The sequence below is a fragment of the Budorcas taxicolor genome, chromosome 1 (genome assembly GCF_023091745.1).
Source record: "Budorcas taxicolor isolate Tak-1 chromosome 1, Takin1.1, whole genome shotgun sequence".
Taxonomy (NCBI): Eukaryota; Metazoa; Chordata; class Mammalia; order Artiodactyla; family Bovidae; genus Budorcas; species Budorcas taxicolor.
In genome coordinates this window covers 220,178,456-220,190,813 of record NC_068910.1, presented here as the reverse complement: position 1 = coordinate 220,190,813, position 12,358 = coordinate 220,178,456, and positions in this window count along the sequence as shown.

The following is a 12,358-nucleotide window of genomic DNA, read 5'->3' as shown; positions in this document are numbered from 1 at the left end:
AAGTGATCCAGCAGAATTTGCTCCCCACTGAGGGATCAAACCCATGCCCCTTGGAGAGGAAGCTTGTAATCTTAACCATTGGACCACCAGGGAAGTCTCTGACAGGTTTTCTTAATAACTTCTTTTCCTTTAGAAAACATTTTTGGAAAAGCATCTCAGTTTTTCAGATAGCTTCATTAGCACAATTGAGAGACCTTTTATTTTCAATTCACAGAACCATTTATTGAGGACTGTACGCTGGGCCTCAAGCAGATATTCTGTATGTATTTTCAGTGAATGGATGGGTATCACACACTCAAGTCTCTCCAAGGGGAGCTGTGAGACACACAGTGCAAAGGGCAAGGTCACTGACCTTCAGGAGCTCCGGTCTCTCCTGGGGAAGTCAGCTGTAAACATAACAGACGGATCCAAATCAGGTTGTGATAACTGGCCCTAGAGAGAAATGATCACAATTCTTCACATTTGTGTGGGAAAGACAGGCTAATTGCAAGAGGCAGTGTTTATTTAGATCATGGTTTGAGAGAAGAGAAACTTTCTGAGGAAATCTCACGATTGCCCAGAATCACAGCATTCGCTGTGTGCTGTGGCCTAGCAGAGGCTCAGTTGCTGAAAATTGCGTCATAAGGTTGTTTCAGAACACTCTTCTGGATTCCAAAAAAAATGGATTGCAGAGCCTGAGTGTTTCAAAACTCGATCAGTCTAACAGGTAGTATCCTGTCACTTTAATGGCAGATACAAAATATCCTTGGTATCTTGTCTCAATAAACTTCAGCCCCTCGGTGTCTCTGGAGATCCTGAGGAAAATTTCTGATGAGCACTCGAATGGCCCTGTCCAGATATTTTGCCCTGCCCTGCTTTTCACGATGTGGTCCAAGCTCCAGAAGCCTCTTACACAAGTGCCTGATTTTGTCACACTTATGCCTCGGTGGCCCTCTGGGCCCCCAGTGGGACTGCCTTTCACTTCTGTCCAGCTGTGAAGTTGTTGTATTCATAGAAAAGGAAAAAGGTCTGTCCCCACACTGTGCAGCTCTTTGTAAAATGGGCCCCGGTGTGGCCTGTGCTGACCTGTCCCTGAATCTCTCTCTGTCTAACACACACACAAACACACAAACACACACACACAGAGATACACACACAAACAGGCACACAGACATACACACATACAGAGACACACACACACACACCGACATACAGACACACACACAGACACACACACACAGACACACACACAGACATATACAGACACAGACACACACACAGACACACACACAGACATATACAGACATAGACACACACACAGACACACACACACAGAAACACAGACACACACACACAGACACACAGACATACACACACAGACACAGACTCACAGACACACAGACACACACACACAGACACACACAGACATACACACACAGACACACACAGACATACAGACACACACACACACAGACACACAGACACACAGACACACGCAGACATACAGGCATACACACACAGACAGACACACACAGACACAGACACACGCAGACATACAGGCATACACACACAGACAGACACACACAGACACAGACACACGCAGACATACAGGCATACACAGACAGACACACACACACAGAAACACAGACAGACATACACACAGACATACACACACACAGACACACATACAGACATACAGACACACACAGACACACATACACACAAACACACACACACACAGATGCACACAGACACAGACGCACACACACAAACTCACAGACACACAGACACAATCTTCCTTTCTCTTTAGCATCCACATGAACCTATGTAATTTGGAAAGTGGACCATCTTCTAAGAGGTACTCTGTTTTCTTTTCCTATTTTCCATGAATTTTCCCATTACTCTTTTTCAGGCAGACACTCTCTGCTCTCAAGTCAGGCAAAAAAAAAAAAAAAAAAAAATCACTTCCAAATTGTGGAAGCTCAATTCATCAGTTTCTGAGCTCTGTCTGATCATGTCTAACTCCCAATATAGGATATGAATCACCCTTCACAGACTTAGGAAGACCAAAAATCCTTCCACTTTTTTCCCTTAGATTTTCAGGTCCTTTTTTTTTGCTGAGTAACTCTCTGGGGCTTTGTGCCATGTTCAGACACAGGGGTCTCTCTGGAGGGCTCCCGGAAGCCCGCTGTGCAGACTCACTGCCCTTCTCCGGAGACCTCCTGCCTTCCTCAGCTGCTGCCAGGCAGTGCACACAGCTCCCTCTGCTTGCAAGACCTTCAGATCCTTTCTCTCTCTCCATCCCAACCTCATTCCAGAGGACCCCTCTAGTCATGCTTCCGTGTGTGTGTGTAGAGGGCTGTCCCTCTCCAGCTTTTATGCGTTTTCCTAAGCTCCTCTGCTTCTAGAGAGAGTCTACTTAGCTTTTCTTCTTCTGCCTCTTCAAGAGGCGTGTGATTTCCTAAAGGTTTGGGCAACAGAGAGTCTATGCGTTGTGCACTTTCCGTCCAGCTATATTGCTTCCCTGATGCAACGCTGGACAGAGGAGCCCTTTTCCATTATAGATTATTGCGAGATGATGAGTGTGGTTACCTCTGCTACACAGTAGGTCCTTGCTGGTTATCTATTTTATATATAGTGATATGCAGGTATATTTATCCTTCTCCCCCTTCCCCTTGGAGAAGGAAATGGCAATCCACTCCAGTGTTCTCGCCTGCAGAATCCCGTGGACAGAGGAGCCTGGTGGGAGTCACAGAGTTGGACACGGCTGAAGCGACTTAGCAGCAGCAGCAGCTTTTCCCCTTTGCTAACTGTGAGTTTGTTTTCTATGTCTGAGTCTATTTCTGTTTTAAGAAAAGTTCATTTCTGCCATTTCTTTTTAGATTCCACATGTAAGTGATATCACTCTCTAACACCTCATGTCATATCTAACCTCTGGCATCTAGCCTATTAATATGCTTTGAATACGTGCGATGGTTAATTCTATGTGTCAACTTCACACATAGGTTGCAAGGTGCCCAGATATTTGCTTGACCACATGTCTGTAAGGTGACTCCGGAAGAGCTTAGCATCATCCTGGGTGAAGAAGGTACTCTCAGTGTGAGTGGCCGTCATCCAATCTGTTGAGGGTCTGAAGAGGACAGAAAGGCAGAGGGAGGGAGAATTTGGTTTCCCTGGTTTCGGAATGGAATATACCCCATTGGTTTGCAAGGGTCTCAGGCCTTCACACCCAGCCTGGAATGATACCACTAGCTTTCCTGGGTCTCTAGGCTGCAGATGGTGGATTTAGGACTTGGCCTCCACGATCCAGGAGCCAACTCCTTATAATATTTCTGTCTTGTCTCTGTCTCAGCCTCTCTCTCTCTGTTTCTCTGGAGAACCCCGACTAATATATTTTTCTGATTGGAAATTTTCTCTTCACTCTTGAAGCCAAATATTTCCTTGGCTCCTCTGTCACTTCAAATATGAAGTTCAGCCAACTCTTCTCATTTTTTCTTGCCTTTTTCACTTTCTTGTCATTTTCTCCAGCTCTCACTAGGCCTATACTTTAGAGTTTAAATTATTTTCCAGACTCTTAGAAGATCATTCATTCATTTTAGATTAACTTTTAGATTATAATGTTTCACACTATTATACAAAATGATTTCTGTAGTTTGAATAAGGCATGGTAATTATCCGGGGACAACGGAGGGTCTGACCTAGGAGAGTCAGACTTTCTGATAAGATTCTAAGCTCCATCTTCCTGGCGTGGAAAGGAGATGGTGCAGACCACAGCGGGTATGGGAAGGAGACGGCTGCACAGCAGCAGCACCACCACTAGAAGTGAAAAGCGAGAGGCTTAGGACAGGGCTGGCAGATGGCCAGAGAAGTGTCGCAGCCTCACACTGAACACAGATGGTCAGTCTTAGTCTTGCACCTGGAAACAGCCTCAATCCAGTGCCCTATGAGGTATAACAAATACATGTATCCAAATTGGCATATAAGATTAAGATTTTTTACCCCCTTGGATTCATAGTTTAGAAAGAAAGAGATGAAATCAAGCTAATGTTAAGAAGACTGTGGGTGTGGATTTTGCTTCCAAAAGTTGCTAATGACAGACAGAAGACATATTTTACTAACATGTAATGTTGGTTTTCTGACCAGCATGCGTCAGTCCCACCAAAGGGTCCATCCAAGAGGATAATAGTCAATAACCACTGGTACTGACTGTGATATGTGACTCCTTCAAATTATTGTGTCCTCAGCTTCCAAGAGATTAATCACCTTGGGTACACATGGGGACATAGCCTTCTGTTGTTCATTGGCTTCAGTTCAGTTCAGTCACTCAGTCGTGTCCGACTCTTTGCGACCCCATGGACTGCAGCACACCAAGATTCCCTGTCCATCACCAACTCCCGGAGTTTACTCAAACTCATGTCCATCGAGTCGGTGATGGCATCCAATCATCTCATCCTCTGTCGTCCCCTTTCTCTTCCCGCCTTCAATCTTTCTCAGCATCAGGGTCGTTTCTATTGAGTCAGTTCTTTGCAACAGGTGGCCACAGTATTGGAGCTTCAGCTTCAGCACCCATCCTTCCAATGAACATTCAGGGCTGATTTCCTTTAGTTGGATCTCGAACTATTGGTTGGACCTCCTTGCAGTCCCAGAGACTCTCAAGAGTCTTCTCCAACATCACAGTGCAAAAGCATCAATTCTCTGGCACTCAGCTTTCTTTATAGTCCAACTCTCACATCCATGCATGACTACTGGAAAAACCATAGCCTTGACTAGACAGAACTTTGCTGGCAAAGTAATGTCTCTGCTTTTTAATATGTTGTATAGGTTGGCCATAGCTTTCTTCCAAGGATTGGTTTACTGAAGCCTATACAACTTGCCATCATAAATGACACACAGGTCTTCTAGCAAATAAGTTGATGTTACTGTGGTAAATATGATTCTGTCCTCAAGGCACTTCCTCTCCAGACTCCCTCGACATCCCAGACTTCTGTCACTTCCCCATGTCCATACCTCTGGGTAGACTTTAGCACACTGAAGAGGTAAAAATCAATGATGAAAATGTGACACAATGATTTTTATTTTCATGCTCTTCAATATGCTGCAGAAAATTCAAAAGAGAAATTCAAAAATATTTTAGAAGGCATGCCGCATATGTCACTCTGGGTACATGTATAGTATCCTGATGCTGCAGACAACTGCTTAGCTGTTCATTTTATTAAGGAAAAAACCCAGAGTCTCTTAAAAGCTAAAACTGAACCACATTTTAATTTTAATATTTAGAAAATCAAAAAGAACATTTTGGCAAGCTTGTGATTATTTCTAATTGCCTTAGAGAACTAGTGTTCTGGGGAGGGGTTTGATAAGAAACAAAGCATAGAGAATCGATTCTGTGTGCTGGCTAATTGGATGCCAATGCCACGCTCAGTACAGCACCACTCTGAGGCATGCCAGTTCCTGCTGCAGAGGGCACAGCAGAAGAGAAGCAATGCCTGGGCAACTCTGTAGGCCAGTCCCTGGGGAAGGGCTCAGGGTCACGTGCTGTCCGGGCGTGCACATTCATCCGATGCTTTGCACATTCTTTTTCCTAACCTATATTGCAGACAAGACACAATTACTAGATTTACTAATTCCTTGTTGCAGGGACTAGAGATTTCCCCGTGTGATGGACTAAGGCATATTGCATCAGCTCTGACATCTGGGGCTCTGCACCCACCAACTTCAAGAGATTAACTGCAACAACAGTGCAACTTTCCTTTCGCCTCGATATGAGTCTCCCCTCTCGCTCCCACCCTCCCTCCCTCCCCACATCCTCCCCTTTCTCCTGCTCTCTTAAGCACTCAACAGGCTTTTCTCAGCAATGAAAGCGAGAACATGTTTGATTTACAACCTCATTTTGTCTCCACTTGTACTTCACCTTCCATCTTCACATTTCTTATTGAAAACCAGGATGAGTGGGGGAAGACGTATGGACTATCTATTTTCCTCTCAATCTTTCAAGTCTTTGGAGAAGCACCAATCACCATTCAAGTTGTCAAGAATTCTATCAAGATCTAGAAGCAGGGCTCGAAGGAGCACAACAGCATATGGTTCTCACATTAGACCTGGGGTCTGGGGGCCACTTCATCTTTGGTGGGGCTAAGAGAGCTGGCAGAGAGTGAGGTGGTCACACGCCTGCTGGGATGGTTGTCCTCTCCTCGCACCTGCTCAGATAAATGCCTCCCGCCGGCCCGAGTTTGTGCCTGCATCCCTCTGCGGGCGGCGCTGCTCTGCCACTGCTCTCCCACATTCTTTTGTTCCTCCCGTCTTCTTTTCTTCCCACTGTTCAAGCCTCGCACCCTGCATTTTGCCCCTTAGGCTAACGTCAAAGGCGGGTGTTGCAATGTTCCAGGTGAAGCTCTCAATCTCAGTTATTTGTAAAGTTGCCTGTGGAAGCAGGCCAAGTTTTTAAAACACAAGGAAACAAGCACCGTCATATAGATGTTAACTGACGCACAGCCTCAACTTCAGAGAGACAATGTCCTAGTCATCATGACCTGGTTACTCGTGTTCTGCCTAGAAGGGCAACCACAGTCCTAGCCAATATGTCACCATATAGGAATATGTGCCCTTATTTGCCAATCTTTTTTTTCCCCCCGAAAAGAAGCCAGAAATATTGATTTCCATGTAAAATTTTCCTGCTTATAAACCTTGGCAACTAATTCATATTTTTAAAGAAAGTGCAGTGCAAGGCAAACAGAACTTGTTCATAGGTGTGATTAGCTCCATGCATTGATAGTTCTGGTTTAGGACTCTATCCCAAGAAGATATGTCGGGAAATGCCAGGAATGTTTGTCCGGAAGTTCAGACTTCTTGGATAGTTTTTATCTTCAGAGAACTGCCTCTCAATCCACTTTCGTCAGAAACACTTTTACACTCTTACATGTCTCCTCATCTCTTAATATCAATTCACCAAATGCTTATTTGAGTATCTCTGATAACTATGATACCATCCAGGACACGGTGAGAAATGCAAAGATATTGGGAATGGATTAGACTGCTACAAAACTGACCCGAATTAGTGTTGGCTTAAACGAGGTGGATATTTGTGTCTCACATCACGCTCAGCAGTAAATAATTCAGAGGTGGTATAATGTCTCCACAGCGTCGGGGACCTATAATCCATCTAAACCATGGCTCCGTTATCCCTGAGGTGAGGACCTTAACGTCATGGCCCAAGATGGTTCAGTATCTACTCCTGTCGAGTAACTCCAATGTCACTGTGGCAAAATGAACAGCAATGAAGAGGAAACATTGGGTTTTACTTTTTCAAGTTTTTATTTTATATTGGTGTGTAGTTGGTCAACAATGTGAAAGTTTCAGGTGGACAGCATAGGGACTCAGCCATACACGGACATGTATCCACTCTCCCCCAAACACCCCTCCCATCCAGGCTGCCACTTTCCACTGAACAGAGTTCCCTGCACTTACAGTAGGTCCTTGTTGGTTCTCCATTTAAAATACAGCAGTGTGTACACGTCCAGCCCAGACTCCCTACCTGTCCCTTCCCCTCCTTCTTCCCACCCTGTAACCATAAGTTCGTTCTTTAAAGGTGTGAATCTCTTCCTGGTTCGTAAATAAGTTTGGTTGTATCATTTCTCTTTAGACTCCACATGTAAGGGATGTCGTATGATGTTTCTCCTTCTCTCTCTGACTTCACTCAGTGAGACAGCCTCTAGGTCCACTGGGCTTTAATTGACTCTCTCTGGAAATCACATAACTCATGGTTCGGTCACGTTATGTTCGTGACAGTCACTTGGTGCCAGCTTACTGGCATGGGAGGAAGGTAAGTGCAGAGGGCCACACAATTAGTGACCAATATTCTTTGCTAAACCACCGTATTCATATGCCATCTGCCAGGAACATGAATTGTCAAAGGTAGGGAATGCCCAGAAGGTTTTAATACATAGCCTGTACTCTCACTCCATGTATAAATCTTTATCACATGATTTTTCTTAGCTTCAGAGGCCACTGGTTGAGGTATATAGTTTTAATTCTGGGTGACAATGTGCTTAACTAGATAGAAAAAAGAGAAAATACAGGGTTGGCCAAAAATTTCCTTTGGGTTTTTCCATAACGTTTTATGAAAAAAATCTGAATGAACTTTTTGGCCAACCCAATAGATGCTGGGAGACAAGTAGAACATTTTGCTATAATGAGCTGCATGTAGTCTTTGCCCCAAAGGAACTTATTATTTAGTGGGAAAGATAGATGTGTACATAACAGATTGTATTGAGATTAATTAATTGTGTTCTACCTTAAAAGACGAAAGTGTTATGGGAAGCACAAACCGTGAAGGGAGACGTAATCCATTGCTGATAACTTAGAGAATCAAACACGCGTAATGGGTTAGAGAAAAACGCATACTTCAGAACATGCCAGGGTCCTGGGAAAAGCCCACCAATCATCAGGACTACCTTCAAAGCTGAGTAAACAGAACCATGTTTCCCACAGGATGGAAGTTAAAAGGGTCAAATGTTGGTCGGAAGACCTGTGTCTTGCTTTCTTCCACATGGTCCAAATTTAAACTTATCACTTGAGCCTATTACTCATAGCATGTTCTTTCCATTTCAAAATGTCCCGTGGGCAATAAGAAATCATTTGGTCACTCTAACGTTTAGGGACTGGGTTTTAGGAGACTAGGAGAGAATGTAGGGAGGGGAGCTAGGAAACGGTAGATATTTGGGTGGTGCCCAAGGTGAGTTTTCCCAAGGCCTTGTAAGTGTTTGCTGAAGCTACTGACTTCAGGAGAGCAGGAGCATAACTGGGTTTCTCAAGGGAAAGAGTGAATGGGGTGAAGTCAGTCTACTAGATGGAGTGGAATTATTCCAAGACAGCAGGGGATAGAGTATTTTCATTATAGTTTTTAAAAATACATTTATTTTATAGCTAACTATTTTGTGTTATTTTAAATTTAATATATTATTAATATTCCAATACTATAAATTATTCTTTTGCATATCAATTATTCTTTTACATATCTCAACATGTTTTTAAATGTTGCATGATATTTTATTTTAAGGGGATTATTAAATTTGAATATTCCTCAGATGTTCACAGATGATTTTGGTCTTATAGAATGTATCGTAATGAAAATTCTAATCAATCAATGTCTGCACCAATTTATAATTCTTTGTTACAGATAGACTTCTACAAGTGGAAATTTTTGATCAAAGTTGCTCAAATGTTAATAGCTTTGATACTTTAAATTGCTCTACAGAAAGGCTGTATCAGTTTACACACCCAAGGGCAGTTCATGCGCTTGCTTACTTCCTTAGACCAGATTTCTCAAACTTTTTGGTCTCAGACTCCTTTTTTCTCTGAAAAATTATTGAGATTCACCAATGTTCTTTGACTTAAGTGGGCATTATGTACATATATAATATTTAGCACATGTGAAATTTAAACTGAAAAGACTGTAAATGTCTATATATAATTTATTTTAAAACAACAATAAGCTAATATATTATTAAAAGTAATACTATGAAAAGTAATTATATCTTTCAAACTAAAAACGTCTCATCTGGCTTAATGGAATGTTGTTGGATTCTCATACTTGCTTCTATATATATATTTAATCTGCCATTGGTTGAAATATATACAAAGAAAGTCCTGATTCACACATAAATGTGGCTGAAAGAGGAAAAGTATTTTAATGGCCTTTTCAGATAATTGTAGTTATATTTCTTTGAAACTACCTGAAATCCAACAAGTGGAAGCTTCTTGAAGGCTGGTTGCAATTTGGAATCAGAAGTCAACGTTTTGTACTCTGCTGAGTTAAAATTCAATGGCCTGTCTTAACTTCAATGGATCTTTTGCTCAGTCGTGATTATGTAAAATCACGTGTTAAAACCTCTTGGTTTCCAAAGTTATGCAGGTCTTCCAGTCTCCGACACACTTCATGATAGAATATGTATCAAAAAATCACATTTATTAACTTCATCGTTGATCCCATCAGAAAAGTCTTTAAGTCTAAGGCAGCTGCTAGATGGTGTTTCTTAAAAGCTTGAATTTTGTGATTGGCCTAAATACTATCAGTTGTTTTCCTTGAAGCCACAGACTCCATTTATTTTCAAGACAATATCCTCCAAAGTATAACTCTGAATACCCACAGTTTGTCTGTCCATCATTCTTTTGGGTAAGAATGTGGTCCTCAAATAGAAATGGCTAGTGCAGTTCACATCTCAAAGTGATTTTTTTTTCACAACAATTGTTACAAGCAATAGAAGGGCTTTAATGTTCTTCCCATATCATCGCAGAATATTAAAAAGACCCATACTCAGGGGTTGAGATGCAATGAAATTAACATTTTTACTACTTCAGCAAGGACTTTCTTAAATGAAACTATTTAATAGCTTTATTTTTTCTGCAACTTAAAGTTGGTGAATACCACAGTCACCATCGGTACAGTTTTTTTCCCCCTCCATGGTCTTAATTTGTTTTAAGTCACCATCGCTTTTGCACAATTCATGCAAGTATCAGCACAGTGATGAGGCGGATGGTATCTTAATATTTACTATAAAAATAATTTTGGCCTTATAGCCAAAAGGAAAGAGGGGTTCTGCTATCGTACTTTTATTGCAATTATTAAAACTATTCTTCCTATTCCATCTTCCATGAATGGGGATAGGAATGGATTAAAAGAATTATTTTTCACCCCCAAGCAATATTTAATTTTCCTTACTAATATTCAAGAAACAAAAACAAACTTCTCAACTGACGGCACAAAGACACCATAAAGACAAAGGCTCTCCCATTCAAAGAGAAGCAGGAGAGAGAGTAAACATACATTTACCTAAAAATTATTATTTATGTGTTTAAAGTACAAATTAGTTTGGTACAGAACATCTCATGTCTGTTTTATTTCCATATCCCTCAGACTGACAATGGGATGCCTATCAATTAATTCATTTAGAGAGCCATACACCACAAGAAATAAATTATTTGTCCTCTGGAGCTTGTCACAAGGGGATTTTTAAAAAACCATTAAACAGAAAGACAACTGTTCATCTTACAAAGATGAAAGGCCAGTTCCTCCTTCTCAGCCGGCAGTTTCTTAGCAAAAATGACAACTCCTCTGCACAGTGTTTTACATGTAATAAAACATGCTTGTTACTTAAATTCTTTGAACTTCACTTTTCTTATGTATGAAACTGGATTAGTTGCAACACTTAGTGAGTATTTAATGAAATAATGCATATGATATATTTAGCGCTTGGACAGGGAGGGCTGGCGTGCTGCGATTCATGGGGTTGCGAAGAGTCGGACACGACTGAGCAACTGAACTGAACTGAACTGGCGTCTACTAAGTTCTCAGGCACTGATCATGGTGGTCATAATGGTAGGATCAGCAGAAAAAGTAGCAAATGCAGGAGCTGGTGTGTTAGGAATTAGTAACTGAGGTTGGCAGGGTGAAGGGAGTCTCACAGTCGCCCAGCAAGGCAGAGATGGAATTGGTCTTCACAGGCTCTTTTCCCTCCATGACCTAAAGTCTTCCTTCTGTGCCATAGCTGTATTTCCAGGGCTCTCAGAAAGTGTTCTTAGCTCTCCTGTGGGTTTGATATCCTAACACCAGATGGTGGGCCTCGCAATCTATAGTGCATATACAGTCATCCTTCCATACTGGGGTATTCCAGGACCACCCTCAGATACCAAAACGCTGAGGCTCAAGTCCCATCTATTAAATGGCACTTGAATACCATCCACAGTTGGATGAACCCATGGACACACAACCTGCAGATTCAAAGGCCCAGAGTGTGACTCTGTCTCTAAATTGGGCCCCTCTTCCCCAAACATTAGTTTCATATTTCCATAACCCTAACAGAAATGGATGGGGAAACAATGGAAACAGTGACAGACTTTATTTTCTTGGGCTCCAAATCACAGCAGATTGTGACTGCAGCCATGAAATTAAAACATGCTTGGCCTTCAGAAGAAAAGCTATGATAAACCTAGACAGCGTAATAAAAAGCAGAGACATTATTCGGCTGACAAAAGTCTGTCTAGTCAAAGCTATGGTTTCCCCAGTAGTCATGTATGGATGTGAGAGTTGGACCATAAAGAAGAATTCTGAGCACTGAAGAACTGATGCTTTTGAAGACTCCTGAGAGCCGCTTGGACTACAAGGAGATCAAACCAGTCAATCCTAAAGCAAATCAATCCTGAATATTCATTGGAGGGACTAATGCTGAAGCTGAAGCTCCAATACTTTGGCCACCTGGTGTGCAGAACTGACTCATTGGTAAATACCCTGATGCTGGGAAAGACTGAAGGCAGGAGGAGAAGGGGATGACAGAGGATGAGATGGTTGGATGGCATCACCGACTTGATGGACATGAGTTTGAGC